The sequence below is a fragment of the Dipodomys spectabilis genome, unplaced genomic scaffold (assembly GCF_019054845.1).
Source record: "Dipodomys spectabilis isolate Male_0828 unplaced genomic scaffold, ASM1905484v1 ptg000463l, whole genome shotgun sequence".
Lineage (NCBI taxonomy): Eukaryota > Metazoa > Chordata > Mammalia > Rodentia > Heteromyidae > Dipodomys > Dipodomys spectabilis.
The window spans coordinates 4881448-4888517 of record NW_024871140.1 but is presented as its reverse complement, the minus strand read 5'-3'; the positions used below and the strand labels follow the sequence as shown (position 1 = coordinate 4888517).

General features: G+C 33.5%; 1 pseudogene; it reads left to right on the top strand.

Moving 5' to 3' along the window:
- Positions 1-6770: 6770 nt before the first annotated feature.
- Positions 6771-6870, top strand: LOC122098199 (annotated as a pseudogene).
- Positions 6871-7070: the final 200 nt, after the last annotated feature.

Sequence of the window (7070 nt, the reverse complement as noted above, 5' to 3'; positions counted from 1 at the left end):
ATGGGCTTTGAACCATAATCATCTGATCTTAGTATCCTGAATATCTATGATAGTTAAAAAAGTATAAATATAAATAATATTTGCAAGTGTTCTGATCTCAAGAATACCACTGGGGGAAAACTGATGCAACAGAGTTTTTTGTGGTGTTCTTTGAAGAATGAGGAGGGCATCACAATACCAAAGGTGTAGTATTTTTTCACAGTAGAGAAAAGCTATTCATGACGTAAATAATGAGAATTTTAAAGTGCAACTTACAAGTTGGAAACTGTTGGGCTAGGATGACTTTATGGCATAAAGCTTGAGATTGCTTATTTGTGGAAAATTATTACGATGCTTCATAGCTTTATCCTCTACCAGAATGTGGCTATTTTTCTGTTGACTTCTAAATCTGTAATACCCCATTGGAAACTGCATCTATTGCAGAATTACATAACATTAAAACAAGTACTGTTTTGAATCTCTCAGGTATGGAATGTTCAGAATTTGAAAATGAGTAGTTACTAGTCATAGGAATTTTGAAGAACACATATATTCTGTCCTAACAACTTATTTAATTTTAAAAGTTATGGGTTTCCATAGAATTAAACTGTTTTCGGTTTTCTGTGTGTGAAAGTATTAAATTTATTTTTTTCAAGATAAGCAAGTATATTGGGAAAATATTGTCCAGTTGGATAACATTCAAGTTGATGACCTTCTGATAAAGAAAGGGTAATTAAATCAAATTAGATGCCAAATAGTATTGATTTAAAAAATTACTATATAAAGAACATTAACTATAGCAATAGAGTGAAATTTTATTTTATGCAGCTTATTTTTTAATTTAATTCTATTGTCAAAGTAATGTACAGTCGGGTTACAGTAATTGTAAGGTAGTGAAAACATAACTTTTCAATCTTGTTAAACCCTCCCTCATTTTTCTCAGTTTTCCTTCACCTCAGTACCCCTTACAAGTTGTAGTGTATATTTCCAACATATTGTCTTGTGAGTATTGCTATTGTATTGGTTTGCTCTTTGTCATTTGTGTCACCATTGTGATGTTCCTCTTCCCTTCCCTAATGAAGGTAAATGTATACACAACACAGGGTACCAAAATCAAATACAGCAAGTGATAAACCATAGGGGAAACATCTAAAGAAAATAGAAGTCACATAATACATTAAAAACAACAACTGCAAATAAAAATCTCTGAGTCCATATCTTGGAGTTCATTTTTATTATGTGGTCATATATATATATATATATATATATGCATAACAAAGCCACTGGAAAATAATAGTTGCATGGTCACTATATCGTGAAAACAACATGTTAACTGTTTTTGATGGTAAAGGTGGAAATAAGATTGGTGAATTCGCGGTTCTGCTAAAGGAATTTCAAAAATGTTTTAAAATTATGACAGGTAAATTTTAATTGTTCAAACTTTTTAACAACGTGGCCTATTATGAAAATTAAAAATTACCTGGGAAATTAGGCTTTCATGCAAAGAAATGCATGGAGACTTAATGGAGAGGGAGCAATGTGAGTGAAGATGGTTCATTTTCACACTAAACAAACAAACCTCAGAAACCTTTCTATAAATCCTGTAGGTTCCCTTGAGAATTGTTCTTACCCAGGAAATCTACTCTTACTGTGTGAAACAAGGTTGTAGTGGAATTTAAATTCAAAGTTCTTAAAAAAAAGACATCAAAATTTGTGAATTGACTTTAATTACCAAACAGTAATTCTCTGAAAAAGATAATTTGGGTCCACATATTTAGGGAGAAAGTGCCCTCAACAATGAAAGAAGGTATTGGGTTTACACTTTTCTGTTTGTAGTACTTTCCACAATGTCTTTGCACTTGAAGCACTGAACCACAGAAAAAAATCTGATTGGATACTTGAAACCAATGATTTCACATTTCTTAGTAGCTCACAAAATATAATATCCTTATTAACATGAGATAGTGAAGACTTCACTTATTAAATAAGCCAAAAAGTTTTGGGTTCAGAAAAGAAATGAGCAAATGGAAAAGGTAAAAAAAAAAAAAAACAAAAAACAAAAAAACAGTGTTGTGGGCTGGAAAGGTGGCTCAGTGGTATAGCACTTGCCTTGAGCTGAAGAGCTGAGGGACAGCGTCCAGGCCCAGAGTTCTGGCCCCGTGACTGTAACTCCCCCCCCCCAAATAAAAAGAAAGAAAAAAAAACAGTGTTTTTAGAACACTGGGTTTCATTCCTCAGCACCACATAAGCAAAAAGAAAAATGCCGGAAGTGGCACTGTGGCTCAATTGTACAGCGCTAGCCTTGAGCTGAAGAGCTGAGGAACAGCACCCAGGCCCAGAGTTCCAGCCCTGCAACCGTACCACTCCCCTCAAAAAAAAAGAAAGAAAAGAAAACAGTGTTCTTAGAAACACTAGCTAAGCAAATTGGCTCCAGCAGTGGAGGGAGGCCAAAACTTTTTGATAGAGATTGTCTTAATATTTTTGCTACCTAAAGTGATTTTACAGAGCCTATTTGGCTCACTACAATGCAGAATAGATTGAATGAAAACCTGAAAATAAATTCCACATCCAAATGAGGCAACTTAAAAGAGTTTTAAAGGAGAAACCATGAAGATGTAGCAGTGGAGGAGGCCTTATAGTCCTTCAACTTCACTAGACTTGAAGCCAAGAACCTGTGATTAATTGGAAATCAGACAAGAGCTAAGAGGAGGACATAGAAGTAGGACATAGAAGCATTGTCCTTTTTATCAGACACTGTCATCCAAGCTTTGGGTGATTTAATTCTATTCTTCTCCATACATCTTGTTGAGCAAAAGCAAGATGAAGAGAAAAAAACAATCTATTGAAATAATTTTGCAAAGAATAATTTCACTGTTCCTGATATGGTATCTAAAGAGAGTCTTAAGAGAGAAGATAAAAGTGGAGGATTCTTTGGTTTCCTCTAAGTATCTTGTTAGCAAAATATATCTTTGAGGTTAGAAGTGATTGAATCAAAAACTGGTGGAGTACTTTTTTTGTGGGCACTTTAGACACAAGAAGACTTTCAAGGTAAAAGAAAAAAGAAAAAAAGGATATAAAAATATTTGTGATCACAGTTTCTTGGACTTGTTTTTATGGGGACAAAGTTTTACATTGGAGCTTGTCCTGATTAACATCAAAGTTGGATTTTCATGGCAACCAAATGCAGAGGTGAAGTTTAATGGACTCACTTGAACAAGTAAACAGCATGATAAAAAAAATATGACAAATAATATTTGGTGAATTACTTTCATCATTTACTTTTCCAGAACAAAGAAGGAAATATATAACTCAAAATCAATTGACTTAAAAGTATGAAGAAAGAGTAGTGAATGGAGATGAAAGAAAACATAGAAGATTGTTTTCTCTCCAATGGAGTAATGGGTTCTTGATCTTTTTTCTTCCATTCTATCTTCACAAGCTATCAAGTGTGGCTCAGGACTGGAGTATCCAGTTCAGACAGAGAACTCACAGAAGAAAGATAATATTTGCAGCAAATATAACCTTAGACAAGCTATTTAAATCTGTTCAAATTTCTCCCCTACCCCAAACTGCCCTCTTTGAATAGTTTTGTTTGCTTTGCCCTTCATTAACTGCTTAAAATTTTGAGAGATCATATTCATACTCTCCAGAGATTGCTGTTTGGTTGTAATTTTTGTGTGTTTTTTAACTGAATTTCAAAAGGTTGTGCAAGTGTGTTACAATTAAATATGTCCATCTGATTGTCCAATGCTCTTGGATTAGATTCACTCCTTCTATCATTCTCAACCAACCTCTCCTCCAAAATTTATTTCAAATTTACCACTTCCTTTATCACATGTGAACATTGAGTATTCTAGCTGTACTTGCCCCTTGTTCATTTTTCATTCATTCTATGTCTTTACTATTATTCCTCTCTGGATTCAACTTCCTGATAGTCATTCTGTTTAAACTGTCTGTTAGTACTTGAAAGGTTTATGTACATTCCATGGAGTTTCAATCCTGCATATACTTGAACTGATGTCAGCTTATATTTCCATAATTCATTCATCTGCAATAATAATTTGCAAGACTGGAGACATGAACCACCTAGATATGATTTTATTCTCATCTATTTGGAAGATTAATCTATAGTCAACAAGAAAGTTTAAAAATGGTTGAGAATGTATTCCTAAGTACCAATTTTTATAAATGGCTTTGTACAATTGTGTGTGATTATTTTATTTTACATGGGATAATATTTTCTACTACCAATAAGTTTTGGAAAAAAGAAAATTAAAATTTACTAATATAGAAGAATATGATAAAAAATAGAAGTCAGATTTTATGTTTGTCCCACCTCTGACAAGTACCCATATTCAAGACTTACTATGTTAGACAGATAGGGAAAACATAAACAACATATAAGGCATCTATTTGTGACTTTTTAAAAGGTACCTTATTAAGTGATGAAATTTACTTTATTAGCTAACGTTTGGGTTTGACATATGGGAGGATAATATATTTAACAAATTTTGGAAGGCATCAAATGAACAACACAAATGGTGGGTGGTACTATTTCTACACTTTAATGAATGGTTGTACCTGATTGACATTAGTGTCGTGGGTCTTGAACTCTGGGCTTGGGTGCTGTTCCTGTTCTCTTCAGCTCAAGGCGAGTACTCTACTGCTTGAGCCACACGCCACTTCCGATATTCGAATGTTTTATTGGAGATAAGAGTCTCACAGACTTTATTGCCCGGGCTGGCTTTGAACCGTGATCCTCAGATCTCAGCCTCCTGAGTAACTAGAATAACATGCGTGAGCCACTAGCACTTGGCTTGCGAATGTGATTTTTCAAAGATTGTTTGAAAAAGAATTCCTTGCTGGAGATTAAATGTTATGAGAATGACAACATTTTTATACCACAGAACCAAGTTTTACTGACGTACCAGTGTTTTGAAGCACTAAGGATCTTCTCAATTAATGTTATTTTCTGAATTACATTTGACTTCTAAGTCAAGTTTTCCTCGCCTTGATAGACCAATTGTGGATCTATCCTTCCAGGAGCTATTTTTCTGGCCCACTTATGCTGGACTGGAATCTTTGATTAATCACTAGGGGAGGGGTATTAAAAATAATCTTGTGACACTTTGTGATCTTGTTCACGGAAATGGGCTGGTCATCTGTAAATTGAAAGTTGGAATTACAATACTTTCTCTCAGATTTTGTGACCTCATCCTTCATTTTAAGTTGCCTTGCATTTCACTATTGTTTACTGCTAATTTCTGTTTCTCAAGGAATTGGGGCTTGAAATATTATAGGAAATGAGAAATTGACATGGCTCTTCAATAACTTTCTGTTGGCATGTTGCATGGGTCTAGGTAAGAAGTCTTGACCCTGTTATCTGATGATGTGGGTAACTGGGATCTGGGATCCTAGGACCCATGGGTCTTGCAGAAGAATTATATCTTTCAGACATAGTATCAGCATAATTTGGGTATGATCAATAGGAATGCTTCAAAAATGTGGAGAAAAACAGTTTGGAACCCGCGAGTTTAAACAATAAACAGAGCAACAGAGTAAAATCCCTTATAGATTAGAGGAAAACATTTTTTTTACCATGTGAATTCAGAAGAACAAGAACACTTAGAATGCATCACAAGTTTATACTGAAGACATTACATTGATACTTTTTATATTCAAATATGTATTGTAAACCTAATTATTTATATTCCAATTCTCTTTATTGGAATAAATAATTATCAATTTATTTTTCAAAGTATCAATTAATTCTAATAAGTTTCACTGTGTGAAATATATAAATATAAAATATACATATAAATATAAAATATATAACTATGCATAATAAAAAAGGGCACATGTTTTGCATTGTTCTGTTGTGGTGGTTAGGGTATCAAAGACAATGCTTAAAGAATTATTGCATTATCTCTAGTTCAGTGTTTGATAGAGATAGACCTAAAGCTTTACCATTTGTAGATTTACAGCGTGGAGGCAAGAGGAAACACTGTGATTAAAACATTACCAATGTAAGGCCTAATAAAGCAGAGAAACATATGGACTTCTGGAGATATGGAAATATTTGGTGATAGAAAGTCAGTAGTGTAAGTTCCTGCCTGGTTGGAAGGTAGACAGGCCAGAAATTAGGTAATCGTGCATATGAACAATTTTTTCACCTTCTTGGCTTTAGCTACTTTTGAAATGTTAAGTATAATAAACAATGATATTTTGATAAAATACCTTCTAGTCTGAACAGTTCTGTATGAACTGTGCATCTTTCTATGATCCCTTGTAACTAAAATTAGTTTTGTTCCAGTAAGATAAACTATGCTGTCAAGATAGGATATTCTGGTTGGTCTGTTCCTACATGGAAGAAGGATAAAGGGTCAGGTAACATTTGTGCCAGTAAGACCACATTTGGGAAAATGTCAGCTGCAGAAGTTTAGAAGTAGCTCTTAAGCAAGGCTTACTTTGAATCCATTAGCTCCACAAAGCTAACTCAGTTGCATAAATAAGTACTTGAAAAAGCCATTACCTTAGGATCTAGCTATAAGTGCTTCAAAGTATGATTAAATCTAAAATGAAAAAGACTTAAAATTGTCATTGACAAAAAATGAAATGTGAGTAATCAACTGAACAATATAATTTTTTCCCACTATACACATTATTTTAGGGAAATAAGATCAATAGTATTGTTAGGAACAATAAGGTTTCCTTGTTACAAATAGGCACCCAATGATATAAGCCTGTATAAAGAATTGCATCATTAGCTACTTAAATTTAGAAGATACTACATGATTCAGCAGCACATATACCCAAATTACAACAATACACAGATTAACATGGCACTTGCACAAGGATAATATGAAAATTTGTGAAATATTCCATAGTTTTCATTCTTCAGATGCAAGAAATAAAAACAGTTATTAAAATGTTGAATACAAAATTACACGTGTAACAATGCATGCATGTGTTAGAATTAAATGTTAGTTTGATATCAGTGTATTAAATCCTCACCTTAGAAAGGCCTTTACATAGAATAACCTTTACAAAACATTTGAAATTAGTTAACATTGTCATTTTATCCTTAAGAA